Consider the following 15,810-nt stretch of genomic DNA (forward strand, 5'->3'; position numbering starts at 1 on the left):
CACAACTAGGAATACTTTAAGTCTGTTTATGAGAAAACTTGTAATTATCCAGTAAGAAAGATTATCTCTTGTTTAGCTAGAGTATCATTTCTGAATAAAAAGACTAGCTACTAAAAAAAAAAAGAAGTAACCCTTCCATTTCTTAGAGATTTCACCCAAATTCAAGAGCACAGTCAATTTTGAAAGTTTTCCTTGACCCTCCTCTTCTCTAGTTTGCTCTACAATGTCCTCTTCCAGCCCTCAGCCACTCTAACATGTGATTTCTGATAAAAGCCAGTGTTATTGTCGCTGTTGCTGTTGTTACTAGGGTGGAAGGCCAGGGAAGAAAGGGACTCAGAGCTAATGCCAGTGGTCACTTTAGCAGGGCCTCTCACTAAAAGATCCAGGTGGTCCAGAAACTCTAAGAATGCAAAAACACTGGAGGACATAATGTTTGCTATAATACTGAACTTAGCTTACAATACTCAACTTAGAGCTGTGGAATTCAGAGCTAGAAGGAAGCTTAGAGATCAAATGGAACCATCCAACCTCATCATTTTGCAAGTGAGGAAACTGGGGTTCTAAGTTTTCTTCAGACAATGAATCTATTCCTCTGTCATTCAAAAAACCTGTGCTTTGATGGTACTGGAAATCTGGGTTTGAGATATTAAGAACTGTGGACACTTCCTTAACATATTTTTAGAAAGTTTATAATTTCTTATTAGAGATATGGAATTTTTTTCAGTCTCTCCCATGATGGGAAGAAAACAACCTGCCTATTGAAAATAATATCCTTTTCTGCTCATGGCACAAACCAAGAGATACTAACATAATCCAAGGGATTCTTCCTTGGAGAATACCTCCTTAGCAATGAGGCCATGATAAAAGGTAATACCCAGGAGATATAAAAAAATAGCCATCCCTTTCAAATAAAGACATCAAATTTCAGTGTCCTTTGAACCCTTATTGATAGAGAAAATAACAAACCCTGGGGCAGCTAGGTGGCACAGTGGATAGAACACTAGCCCTGGAGTCAGGAGAACCTGAGTTCAAATCTGACCTCAGACACTTAACACTTACTAGCTGTGTGACCCTGGGCAAGTCACTTAACCTCACTGCCTAGCCAAAAAAAAAAAAAAAGCCATTCTGGTCTTTCTCAAAAGTGAAATAAATTAATATTAGATAATTTAAACTTCAGTACAGTAAACTGTTGATTATACACTTTAGCAAAAGGTGATGGAGAAAAGAGTTGAAAAATGAATGTTCTCCCTCTTTAAACAAATATTTGTGATATGAGCATCAAATCAAATCGTTCCAAAAAATCCAAAACGTAATCTCCTAGGACTGGCATAAGCAGATTACTAGTAGTAACATAAAGACTTACAAAATGAATGTTAATTTGATTCATTGCAATTCACATCAAAATTGTAAAAGCATAGAAAGAACAAACAGTGAGAATCCTAAAGAAATCATTTTCCCTTTCACTAAGTCTCAAGTACATTATATTTCAAAGTAATGTTTTCCCAGCAGTTGACATATATTTGTATGGTCACTATGAGCAAAAGCCTTAAATATACAGAAACTTAAAGAGCAGAACTTATTTATAATCTTCTGGAGTACTTTTTAAAATAATACTGTAGGTTCAGTTAGGATGGAAATTGAAAAGGTTCTAGAGGAGCTTTGCTCTCTCACATATACTCCACAACATCAAGAAATGATTAAGAAATCTAAAGTGAAACAATAGGAAGCTCCTCCCTTCATGCTGGGACCTTACAAAATGACAGCCAGAAGTCAGAAGAGACTGGGAGAGATTTTTGTTGCTGCTGCTGCTGTTTTTGTCTTTCACCGAGCATAATTCAAGGTACAATGTTTAATAAAAGCTTGCTGAATTGAATTGAATTCAACTGGATTGGATTACATTGGATTGGACTGGATTGGATTGGGGGGCAACTAGGTTGCTCAGCGGATAGAGTGCCAAACCTGGAGTCAAGAAGACTCATCTTTGTGAGTTCAAATCTGTCCTTAGACACTTACTAGCTGTGTGACCCTGGGCAAGTCACTTAACCCTGTTTGCCTCAGTTTCCTCATCTGTAAAATGAGCTGGAGAAGGAAATAACAAACCACTACAATATCTTTCCCAAAAAAACCCCCAAAAACCACCAAATGGGATCCCAAAGAGTCAGACGCAACTGAACAACAACAATGAAAGAATTGGATTGAATTGAATTGAAGTACTATAGGTGGGAACTGTAACCACAAACCCCAGGATGGGTACTATATGGGGGGTAGTGTGGAAAGGGAGTCACTAATCATGGCCCCTATTACCATTAATAACATCATCTGTTAGGGCAAATGACTTTAGACTAATGTCTGTTAACATGAGGTGGAGGTGTTCCAGAATCTTTTCAAAACCTAAAGCCAACCCAGGATCTCCAAGAGGCAGGAAACAGATATAAAGTGGAAGAGTACCTATACTTTGATAAAGAAACTCTTTTCAGAATGGCCCAAATGCAGTTAAACTTCCAACACATTGCTGCAAATTGTATTTTAAAGCAAAAGCAATATCATGGTTCTTTTGGAATCCCATAAACAGAATGAAAATGTGGCATTTCACACCTCATGCTTTGCTTTATAAAGCCTATTCTACCTGAAGTGTGAAAGCTGCTACTTTACATAAGACAACATTCTATTCCATAAAACTTAGTTCTAAATATATAACACTTGGGCACATTTCATAGCATTATAAAAAGCATTGTTTTCCAGTCTTACAGTCAGTGGTGATGCTGAGACTGAAGCTATAAGCTCTGGCCTTGGAGTCAAGAAAAAGCCTAGGTGAAAATCCAATCTCTGACACTAACTAGCTGTGTGACCATGGATTTCACTTTCAACTTCTCAGAGCCTCAGTTTCCTTATCTGTAAAATGAGAGAAAATGATACTTTTAGTATATAACTCATGGTTGTTCACAATTGAATGAGAAAATGTATGCTAAGCACATTGCAACCATAAAATGCTCGACAAATGTCAGTTATCATTTTGCCAATACATAATCAGTCATTTGTTAGGTGCCTACAACATGCTAGGTGTCGTGCTGGGTGCTATACATCCAAAAAATGTGAGAGTACAAAATGCCCATGTCCTTGACCCACAAATTCAACTGCTAGACATATGGCAGGAAGACACTGGCAAAAAGAAAGGCTCTAAATATACCAAAATATTTATAGCAGCACTGTTGGTGATAGCAATGAACTGGAAACAAGTAGATGCCCATCAATTGGAAAATGGCTAAATAAATTGTGGTATATGAATATAATGAAATAGTACTCTGCTCGAAGAAACTACAAGCATGATGAATATAGGGGAGCATGAAAATTTACCTGAACTGATGCAAAATGAAATAAGCAGAGCCAAGAAAACAGTAAATTCAAATAGAACAACCATCACAAAACAATCCAAACTGAATGCTGTGAAATTATAAAGAACAAGTCTGTCCTCAAAAAAAAGACACAGGAGAAGAAACCTCCCCCAGGCATTAGACAGGTCCACAGTTAAGAAACATTGAGTGTAATGCCATACATTTGCAACAGGCTGGCCAGTTTTGCTGATTTGTTCTTTGCTTTCTTTCTTTTTTTTCCATTCTTTGTTATGGGGGATGGCTTTATAAGAGGAAAAAGTGAGTGATATAAGGGGAAATCTAGATGATCTCTGGGCAGCTAGGTGGTGTAGTAAATAGAGTGCTGGGCCTGGAGTCAGGAAGACCTGAGTTCAGATCTGACCTCAGACACTTGCAAGCTGTGTGATCCTAGGTAAGTCACTCACAAAACAAAAGATATCAATAAAAATCTATTAAAAAAAAAAGAATGAAACAACCTTGACTGAACTTGCAGTTAATCAGAAGAGTCAGTATGTACACATAAGTCCACACAAAATATGCATAAAAACAATCGCAGAAGATTGTTGATAAGTACTCTCACCTTACAAATAAGACTAGCAAAATTATCACCCAATATATAACATGCTTTGCTATTTGACTACAGCAGGAGACATTTAACTGATTTATTAAAAATGATGAAAATGTCTGAAAGAGATATGACATTTTACTTATCATTTCTAGTTAATATACTGCAAAACATTATAACATTTAGTTTTGTTGCTATTTCCACATCAGGTTATTCCTCATACTCATTTTACCTCTTTAATGAAGTTAAATTAAACTCCTAACAGAGATGAGCTAAGTTATTCAAGTCCCAATTACTATCCAGTCATCCTTTCAACAATAAAACTGCACAGTAAAAAAGTAAAAAGGGAATCGTTTCAAGAAATGGAACCCAAGGGGTTTTCTAATAATAGATACCAACAATAATCTGAATGGACAAATGGTAGAAATCAAACCATCTTTGAAGAGAACACCAAGCAGAAATATGATCTGAAGAGTAAAACCTAAAATTATTTTTTTTTTTGCTACTGGTATAAAAGTCCTGTATGTATCACTACTAATGCAAGAATGCTTAGGTCAAAATTAAAGTCCTAACAAAAATTGAAAGGCAATTTGCTTTAAAGTTCAAATATTCATTGTCGATGTCATGCCTTTGATTTTCAAAAAATTGAAGTGTTGGTCTTCTCTTGTCCTTGCTATATCCACCTCACCCAATTTACTCCCCAAATAGCACATATTTGTGCAGAATGTTATGAGTAGTATATGTTACTTTTCAATTCTTGAAAGGAGTTCATGGAGCAAAAAAAAATTGGGAACCAATCCTACTGTACTATTTTATAGGGGGAAAAAAACCTGAGTCCCAGAAAGATTACATCACACAGCAAGTTAATGATAAGATTAGGATGTGGCATATAAGCAAAGTTTAATGTGAAAATTAAATAACAAAGTTAATTTGACATACTTAATGCTATGCATAATTGTTATTGTCATAGTGACTGTAATATTCACATAAATTAAATTAATGGTCATTTTTGTAAAATCTCCTGGGACTATCTGGGGGAAGGAGAAGATAAGGGATTAGACTGGGCATGATCCCAGGGAAGAGTGGACCACTTCATTTCCCCAATGTTTGCCCTGTCTCAGTTCACAGCACCTAGAAGTGAGTGTGTCAAACAGGGTGTCCTGAAACATGATGTTAGTATCCTCAATTTTTCAGAGTGAGAGAAGAAAAGAAAATATGTAGCTAGTTCAGAAAGGCTGATTCTATGCAATCCAAAGAACATTGAGCATGCACTTGCTATAGACAAAGTATTATGGTAGACTCTGAGGATGCAAAAACTAAATATGCACACAAACACACACACACACACACACACACGTGTGCGCGTGATTCTGCCACTCATGAAGTTTACAGTCTACTAAGGGTAATATTAAGAATAGAAAGGAGAAATCTGGGTAAGGCACTCAAAAAATTTTTGAGAAGAGAGAGATAAGCCTCAGCTGGGGAAAATAAGGAAGATTTCATGAGAGATAGGGATCTGATCTCAGTCTTCAAGGAAAAGCAGTATTTCAATAGGTCGAAATGAGAAGTGCATTCCAATAATGGGGAAAGGCTTGCATAAAGGCTCAAAAGCAAGTATGACAGGATGAACTCAGAAAATAACTAGTAGTTCAGTACAACTGAAGTAGAGAACATAGAAAAAATAATTTGGTTAAAGTTAGAAATGCAGTATGGCATAATAGATAGGGCATTGGACTTGGAGTCAGGAAGACCCAGGATCAAATCTTGTGTCAGATATATTACCTGAGTGATCCTCGGCAAGTCATTTAAACATCTCTGTGCCTCAATTTCCTCCACCCATAATATGATGAGGTTAGATTCAATGGCCTTTTGAGGTCACTTCTAACGCTAAATCTATGATCCTATGAAAAGTATTGGGGCCAAATTGTGGAGCATATTAGATGCCATATGAAGCAGTTTGTAATTCATCCTACAGGGAACAGAGAGCAAGTGGAAGTTTTTTGAAGAGTGGTGTGGAAAAACCATTAATCAGATTATTTATTATAAGGTTTGTAAGTGATTAATGTAACAAGAGATAATGTAGTTGAATCAAATTACTTTTCTAAAACTGGAAACTAAGGAAATGGGAGATTTTCAGGAAGTCAAAGGGGAATTTTGAAGCATGAGACAATGCAGGGAAAGGATTGTTCCGAGTGGAAGGCAACAGGGCAACAGATTTGGCAGAAGGCAAAGGAGGGGGGAACCAAAAAGAGAAAACATTGAAGAAATAAAATCACCTATTAGGAAATTTTACCAAAGGCCAGCCTTGCCCATTTCCTCCACATCTCCAAGTTAGTTGTTGTTTAATTCATGTATGATCCTTCTTCTGCCCCACTCCACCCCACCCCACCCCCAGGCGGTCCAATTCCTGCCCTTGGTCTTAGAAATAGCCAGAAATTAAGTTTCAGTGAGCTGATTTCAGACTAATCGCTACAAACAAAAATGATCTCTGGGCCTCTTATGCTTGGAATTTTAAAAAAAACTACATATTTATATAGCCCTTTACACAGCAACTTTGTAGCAAAAGTATAATTTTCTAGTTCTAAAGACGAAGAGCTTGAATTCAGAGAAGTAACTTACCCAAGGTCATACAGTTAACACAAGTCAAGCTTGACTTAAACCTAGGTTTTTCAAATGCAAGTTTGGTGTTCTTTCTACTACACCACACTAATTATGCCTGTTTATACATACAGTTTGAAATAATAATAATAACAATAAACCTACCAATATTTTTGTAGGTTTAGTGCTTAACTAATTTAATCTTCTTTAACAATCCTGTGAGGATAAACACTACAGTATTATTAACACCATTTTACAAATGAGGAAATCAAGACTCAGAAAGGTACCAAAAGTAAAAGCTAAAGGCACAATTCCAATCAGAATAGTGACTCCCTCTGCTGCAGTCTATATTTTGACTACTTTTGTCCCTTGATTTTTTTCCAATAGATAAGAGGCATGACAATCAACTGGTGATTGCAAATGACATCCTTCTTTCAGTGATGAAAGGAAGGGCAGGGGAGGAAACAGAAGGGAGGAGAAAGAGGGGAAGGATAGAGAGGAAGACTCCTCACGCCAGTAAACTCATTATCATGGAGATTGCTTTAGCTTTGGTACTCATGCATCATCAGTATTAATAATAATAGCTAACATTTATATAGTGCTTACTGTGTAGCAGACACTATGCTAAGAAGCACTCTACAATTATTATCTCATTTGATCCTCACAATAACCCTGGGAGGCAGGTGCTATTATTATCCCTATTTTTCAGTTGAGGAAACTGAGGCAGAGATTAAAGAACTTGCCAAGGGTTGATTGGTTGGCTGGTTGTTGTCCTTCATTCTCGAAGAGGGCCAAAATGACATCACTATGCTAGAGTCAAGATTCAGTGTGTCTGACTGTGGCTGATCAGATCAATACAAGCTCAGAATGTTCTACCACAAGCCGGGTACAAATAGTCCCTCTATGAACATTTGGGGTGGTTTCTCTAAATCTGTGCATCTTGTGTTTCTTTTGAGCTATTTTAATTCTGCTTTGCTCACGGAACACAGTGCCTTCTCTTACGTGGGCACACCATGCTGAGGGAGGTCCTGTGCCAGGGTTCCCATGTCACATAATCAAGTTATACAATTAGGATGTGTCTGAAGCTGGATTTGAACTAAGGTCTTCCTTATTCACTACACCACCTGTACACTCAGTTGTTTGTTCCCTGTGACTGGAGGGCTGGAGGATGGAGCAAAAACTCCTCCCATAGCCTCCCTTTATAGAGGGCTCAAAATCCCAGCCTTCTCTTCATTTGCCACCAGCTGCTCTGATTGCTTTCAATTACACTCTCATCACCATGCTCCTTTCTAGTGCCTCCCCTCCTGATCCCCCCAACCTATTGTTTAGCTTCCTTTTGTGTATTGTCTTTCTTCATTGAATTATAAACTCCTTGAGGGTAGGGACAATCCTTTTATTTCTTATTTGTATTCCTAGCACTTAACACAGTACCTCACACATAGCAGATGCTTAATAAATGTTTATCATATCACAAATTGGTAGCAATCACATAAACAGCCTATTTCTGATGCCACCCTTAACAACATACTGTGAAACAGAAATAACACTAGCTTTACACTGTAGTGTTATGTTAAACTTTTATTGAATTAATTTGCTAATGTTTGGAAGATGAGAGCTGACCTGCAGTATATCCAAATCTATGCTATTAAAAAATTACATTTTAAATTAAATTTGACAAAGTTTTACATACACAGGCAAATCACTTAAATTCTCTGGCCTCAGTTTCCTCAACTATAAAATGAGGGTTTGGACTAGGAGATTTCTGCAGTTTCTAGATTTTATGACTACATTCATGTTTTTGTAATCTCTCACTCACCCAGTCACTGTCATGTGTCATGTGTTTTACTTAGCTACTGAGCTTTTCTCAAAATGTTTGTCATCTTTGCCATAACATCAGGAAATTGCAATTCTAGCAGAATATTAAAAAAGAAAGTTCATACTTCATCCTTTTTACTAGCCACCTTTCTTCAGAAATTTGACAATAACAAGTCAATTTTCTGATACTTCATTCATTTGAGAGAATTGGTATTTTCTTTCTACAAATGCTCTCCATTAAGATAGTTAAAAGACAAATTCTTTAATTACTTTCTGTGATTTCAAAACACATTTGTTAATTCCTTTTAGGAAGATTGATCAGTGTTAGGATTTTGTATTAGCATATTATCTTTTGTTACCTTATACCGATATTAAAATCCTTCTCTGATGCCCCTTTGTGGTATGGAGGTAATCTCATATTCTTGAAGGCCATGCCAACTATGAAAAGCTCTAGCAAGTCCTAACGAAGGAGGAAGATATGACAATAGATACTAAGTCTAGCATACAAAGACCAGCCGAGCTATTTTGGGAGAGGCTCGTGCATCAGAAGGTCAGCCAACATAGAATGATTTTTTTTTTCTGAAGCGGTTGCTTGTGAAGACCACCAGTCAATCAATCAATCAAGATTTATTTAACACCCACTATATGTCAGGGACTATGCCAAATGCTGGGGATACAAAGGCAGGAAGGAAGGAAGGAAGGAAATAAAGAGAAAATATTATGGTTCAGTCTATATTCAGGCAACATCATTTCTTCCTCTGGAGGCAGATAACATTTTCATCATGAGACTGTTCAACCATGAACTCTTAATTGCACTTACTGACCTAAAGAAGAGCTTTTTTTCCCAATGAGAGCAATGAGAGTCTATATTTACATAATATTTCAAGGTTGGAAAGCCTCCTTTTACATACATTTTTATCTTGCTTGATCCTTCAATGACAAAGTAAAATTTTTGTCCAACTCACCCATTAATTGAACTTAACATGTCTCTCCATACTAAATTTAGTCAAACCCATCACTCCTATTCTATGGTAAAAGAACTTAAAACAAACAAATAGACACGCATGGGGGAGTCTAACATCTTCAAACACAGTGGTAACAAGCACAGTTTCTAATAAACAAATATCTGATCTCAATGAATGAGATCTATGGATTACTCCAGTAATTGTTACTACAGAATTACTTTTCAGTCATCATAGAAAACTGTGGTACCCTATTTACTGATGCCTCACTCACTGCTGAAATCATTATTACATTGTCAGTATTGGTTTTATATTTCTAAACATAATAATGTGAGAATTCATCCATATAGATGAGGTCAACCAGTCTACTGGGAAAAAGCGCAGATAATGACTTGCTTCAAGTCTTGGCTGACTTTTGGACAAATCATGAACTTCTCCAAGCCTCAGTTTCCTCATCTGCAAAATGAGGAGAGTAAACTTTACCCTCCCATAGGCAACTCTCTTAAGAAGTGTCTACTAAGTTATAAATGGGTTACAATCTGCATGGGTGGAGAGAGTTCCATCATGGGGGAGATTATAAGACAATTATAACTTATTGACCCCCTTCTATTGTGAGAAATATGTTTCATCAACCTAAAAATTCTATATGAATGTGGATTACTGTTCTTACTTATGTTTGACAAAGTTTTACATACACAAAAACTTTAGGTAGCTATTCTCACCACATTTTAAGATTATCTACCCAAAAGTATTCCCACTAGATTAGCAAGTCAAATGGCCTCTCTCTCTCTCTCTCTCTCTCTCTCTCTCTCTCTCTCTCTCTCTCTCTCTCTCTCTGTCTCTCTCTCTCTCTCTCTCTCTCTCTCTCTCTCTCTCTCTCTCTCTCTCTCTCTCTCTCTACCTCTCTCTCTCTTTCCTTCCCCCTCCTTCTCCCTCTCCCTGTCCCTTTCCTTCTCCCTTTCCCTCTCTTTCTGTCTCAGGAATTAATTCCAAACATGTCATAGCAAGGCATTTTCTCCAAGCTATTTTCATAGCAACCACAAGCTTTGCATGAAATCAGAATCTAGTATCTACTCTATTATTCTACTAAGACAGAGCTCATTAAAGTGATGCACTTCACTTCTACTAAGAACCTGAGCACCAAACAGAAGTCAACTGACAGCCAACAATATTGAGTAGGGAAGAAAAAAATTAGGGATTCTCAAATAGCAAAAATAAGTAAATATTCAAAGGCCTGCATACTATGGATCTTCTCCATTGTAGTAACTATTAAATAACACTTCAGACCCTCATAATAATAACAACAATAATAATATCCAACATTTATATAGTATTTAATATGTGCCAGATACTGTGCTAAGTGCTTTACAATTATTATCCTTACTACAACCCTGGGAACTAGATGTTGTTATTATCCCTGTCTTACAGTTGAGGAAACTGAGGCAAAAAGAAGTTAAGACTTACCTAGGGTCATACTGCTAGAAAGTGTCTGAGGCTAGATTTGAACTCAGATCTTCATGACTCCAGGCCAGTTTCTCTATCCATCTCCATCATGCTCTCCTTTCCTGTCCTTTTCAGCTTCCTTTTGTATGATATCTTTTTCCATCATATTGTAAGCACCTTGAGAACAGGGAATATCTCTTTTTTCTTATCCTGAGTGTTTAACACAGTGCCTGGCACATAGTAAATGCTTAATAAATATTTACAGACTGATTTTAGGGAACACAAGTGCTTAGCACTGAGGGATTTCTCACTTTGAGATGACATAGGATCGTTTGGTCCCCCACCCCACCCCTGAAAACAACAGAGGTAAGGGTTTGGCCATGGAGCCAAAAAGAAATCCCCCAATTGAGTGGGCATTGAAGGGAGAAACAACTTCCACTCTCATTCTCTTCTTCCTCTCTCCAAAATACGTAATTTGGAAATCTCTCTATGAGTTTTCCTGTGAGCAAGAGCAGAAGGACTCCTCTCTTCTGTCCTGTGACACTATCACTGCCAGAACATGGACTACCTTGGCCAGCCTGAGTCTGGCTGCCTATGCAGCTTTGGGCTTTTTTTCCTATGAACATAGGTGACTGAACATATGCATATGAGAGATGGCTTTTTTGAGAGTGGCAGCCTTGAGAGTCAGCACAGGTCAGTGGTTACAATAACATTGTCTTTTATCATAGATATTCTAAAGCACTTATTGGATTATAAGCTTCTGTAAGACAGCTTCTAGGTCCTATTACATGTTTGTATTCCCATGCAGAAAGTTTTATATAACAGACACAAAAATACCTGTTGAATTATAAATACAGTTACAACTTTTTTAAAGGACGTATTCTAATATATCCAGTTATCCAAAGATATAAATTTTTAAGAAAATAACCTAATAAGTGTATGCTTATTATTCATTATTTCAATGCATTAATGATCTCATCTGTGTGGATAGTTACTCCAATGGTGCAAATCACAACCCATCCAGGCCTTCTTATTTTATATGGCCCTTGTCTGTGTCCTTGCATTAATGCTCCATAAAGAATCCAGGAGGGGAGTGGGAAATGTAGCTTCTATTCTAGAATGGCGGTTCTTCATCAGCATTACATAAAGTTGTGGGGTTTTTTATATTTTGATAACTGTATTTCAATATTATCGGTTTTGTTCATAATCCTATTTTATTTTATGCATTTAAAAAGCATTACTCTGGGGCAGCTAGGTGGCGCAGTAGATAGAGCTCACTCCTTGGAGTCACGAGGACCTGAGTTCAAACCCAGCCTCAGACAATTGGCACTTACTGGCTGTGTGACCCTGGGCAAGTCACTTAACCCCAATTGCCTCACCAAGAAGCAAAAAAAAAAAAACTACATTATTCTAAGAAGGGCTTTACCAGACTGCCAAAGGAGTCCAGAGCCCTAAATAAATTAAGAATGCCTTCTCTACATCTTTTAATATCTAGTGGAGATCCATTTACCATCCTTCACTCTCATTGCATGACCAGCCCACCTCTTTTTCCAGTCATACTTTTTATAGATAATATCGCTTATGATATGAAACAAGCACTATATATTCTTGGAAATTCCCTGGATTGTACAAAGGGATTGGTTTGGAGAAGGAGCTGACAAACCATTCCAGTATCCTTGCCAAGAAAACTCCATAAAAATTGGATCACAAAGAGTTGTTATTATCTTGCTGAGTCATTTCAGTTGTATCGAACTCTTTGTGACCCTATTTGGGGATTTTCTCAGCTAAGATACTAGAGTGGTTTGCCATTTCCTTCTCTAACTCATTTTACAGATGAGGAAACTGAGGCAAACAGGGTTAAGTGACTTGCCCAGGGTCACACAGCCATTAAGTGTCGGAGGCCACATCTGAACTCAGGTCTTCCTGACTCTAGGGCCAGCACTCTATCTGTCAGACAGGACTAAAATGATTTAATAACAACAAATAGATTGCAGATTGACAGACGATAACATTTTACTCAAAGAAATCTGTTTCACTTGTAAATATCCAATTCAGTTCAACAAACCTATGTTAAGTATCTTTTGTAATAAAGGCACATAAAGAGAGGCATTATGTTGTACAGAAAAAAAAGACCTGTTGTTCAAGTCCTGTCTCCAATACATATTAGCTATGGACCTTGGTCAAGTCACTTAACCACTGTGCCCCAAAAAACTTTCCAAGACTATAAGGTCAAATGGATAAAGTGCTGGAACTAGACTCAGGGAGACTCGGGTTCAAATTCTACTTAAGACTTATTAGCTGTGTTAACCTCCTCCTGACTAGATTTCCTCATCTGTAAAATGAGAATAATAATAACACCTGCCTCCCGGAGTTGTTGTGAGAATAAAATGAGATGTAAAATACCTTGGAAATCTTTGAACACTATGCAAATGCTAGCTATTATTATTGTATGTTTGTTGTAATTATATATTATGTTATTACGATTATAAGTTGCAGAACAGTAGTGTTCCATGTTGATTTCCTCAAATGTAAAGTGAATATAATAATATTCACATTACCTATCTGATGGCATGGTTGGAATGATCAAAAGAAGTCAAGTTGGAAAAATGCTTTATAAACTAAAAAGTGGTACATAAATATAAACTACTAGGAAATGATTTCTTACATAAGGTTTCCATAAAGTCTTTAAAATCTATAGGAGGCTTTGGAATGGAAACATTTCAGAAACAATTTTTTTTTCAGAATAACTGGATATTTGAATTATGAAGGTCACCTAGAATTTTTTTCTTCTACAAGGCATTATTGAGAAACATTTCATTGTTTTCCGTAAAGGAATTTTTGTTTAAACAAAAATTTTTAAAAGGCCATGGAACTTTAGAAGTAGATTCCATATTTCTTCTGATATTGGTTGCTTAATATTTTTGCATCTTTTATCATAGCATCCCACTCTACTTTTGAGGAGCCTCATATTTTTACTTTTTCCTTTGTTCCTATTCTTTTTTAAAGTGAAATTTTATGTTTGGGGGTACCTACTTAGCAGAAATATTTCCAGCTACTGCTTTCTTATTTCTATAAAATGTAGATAATAATGCTTATTTACCTCCCTTGGTTTAAAGTCACTGAATCAAATGTACCTCAGAACTATTCTATGCACTTCAATTTTTTTCTTTTAAATAGTATTTTATTTTTTCTAATTACATATAAAGACAATTTTTAACATAAATTTAACAATTTAACATTTTTTACATAAAATTTTGAGTTCCAAATTTTCTCTCTTCCTCCCTCTTTCCCCTCTTCCTAACATGGTAAGCAATTCGATATGGGTTGTATATTTCACTTCCATTTTTAACTAATTTTGGAAACACTCTATCTCAAAGGTTCCTAACCAATGGTCCATGGGCCCCTAGGTTTCGGGGAGTCTCTGAACTTGGATAGGGAAAAAATTATAACCTTTGGTTTTGTTTGTAACTATGTATGCAATATATGTATAATTTTATGCATTTAAAACCATTACCTATGAAACAAAAAAGAACCCCAATCTATTTTCTCTTTCCTCTAGACCTGTTCAATTACATTCTGATATAACTAAATGACAATGAAAACTATCAGTGGGTCCACATGTGCCCTCAAAAAAGTTTAAGTGCAAATATGCTCATAAACTGTGAGCCTCTTGATGTCCTATCCATCAATATAATCACTCATTCCAAAAGCACATATTTATGTTTCAGGTGCATGGCAGCAATTAACCTTGGTATTCACAAAGTGATAGAGCAGAGTAATAAAAGAAATAGGTATCAGACCTATAGTGAGTAAAGCAATCAGAATTTTGTTCCAGGGTACTGAAATTTGAATACTGCAATACTTACACTCTTTTACCAGGTAGAAAAACTAAGTTTAAATATAGTTAGCAAGAAAAATTAATTAAAATAGAGAATGGCTATCCCTCTGTGACTTTACCTCCCTAAACTGGTCCTGCCCTGCTCCCCCTCTAGGTCACATCCACTTCAGCAGCAGCCTCAAGATGTCTTGAGTCTCTGCCTCCCTTCCAAAATCTGTACCCCAACAGGGCCTTATGCCCCAAGTTCTCTTCCCTATGCCATATTTGCCCAGATGCATTTTGTGATGCTTATCTCACGTACCAGAACTGCTGGTTACATTTCTAGAAGAGATTTCTCGGAAGACGATAGTATAACTAAGCTATTTTTCCTATTGGCCCCCTCAAAAGAATACTCTAGCCATTTCACAATAAGCTGAACAATGATTCAAAGAAGCATTCAGATTTAATTCAATTTATCCCATCAGATGGGTTTATGCTACCACTCTTTGTCAGAATATGGAAATGGAAAAATTTACAGACTCAAACTAGCAGGAAATGTTATTCAAAAAGTCATTTTAGAAAAATCCTTCTCTACTGAGCCAAACATTTATTTCTGACAGCTTTCTTGGCATTTCTGTCCTATTATTCTGCGTGGCTGTTGTGAAGCATAACTAACTACTACTAGGAAATCTCTGCAATGGAAGTCATTGTATCTATCAGCACCATTTACAATAATAAGTAATCATTTTCAAATAAACATATCAAAACAACTACTGGTTAAAGGCATTACCAGTGTCTGCCATATAAATGACTGAATAGAAGAATGGCTGGACTCTACTTGACAACTGCCTATACTGATTGCTCTTTTTTCCCATATTTTCCCAAGTTTGTACTGTGAGTGCCCTCACAAAACAGATACTTAATAGAAATCAACAAAGCTACCTTGAAAACCTCAGTCACAAAAGAGGCCGTTATTGGATACAATGTTTTCCACAGAGAGGATTAGTTTATGCAATCTTTGTGAGCCACCTATAAATGACTTCTCTATTCTATGACAGCCTCTCACTCCCTAGATTGGCTTCTTTCTTATTTCTCCATGACAGACTGTTACCCTTTACAGTTTATCTCTGGCCAAAATATCAAATCCCTGGTGGAAGCATCAGGAAAGAATCAAAACTTAGATTTCTTTAAAGAGCTTGTTTTATTTATTTTTGAGAAACCACTGATCTGGTGCTTTTA

At 36.6% G+C, this 15,810-nt stretch overlaps 1 protein-coding gene across 3 annotated transcripts in view; it reads right to left on the minus strand.

Annotated features, from left to right (window-relative positions):
* Window positions 1-15,810, minus strand: part of TAFA2 (TAFA chemokine like family member 2) — a 550,698-nt gene that overhangs the window by 368,758 nt on the left and 166,130 nt on the right. The window contains exon 1 of one of the 3 annotated variants that reach the window (XR_002325240.2): window positions 2,749-2,882. The exons of the other annotated variants lie outside the window; for them this stretch is intronic. The gene's annotated coding sequence lies outside the window, so the exon portion shown is untranslated. Of the gene's footprint in view, window positions 1-2,748; window positions 2,883-15,810 lie in introns of those variants that run through there. 3 annotated transcript variants of the gene reach the window in all.

Source organism: Phascolarctos cinereus, unplaced genomic scaffold (genome assembly GCF_003287225.1).
Source record: "Phascolarctos cinereus isolate Bilbo 61053 unplaced genomic scaffold, phaCin_HiC Scaffold_1;HRSCAF=81, whole genome shotgun sequence".
Lineage (NCBI taxonomy): Eukaryota > Metazoa > Chordata > Mammalia > Diprotodontia > Phascolarctidae > Phascolarctos > Phascolarctos cinereus.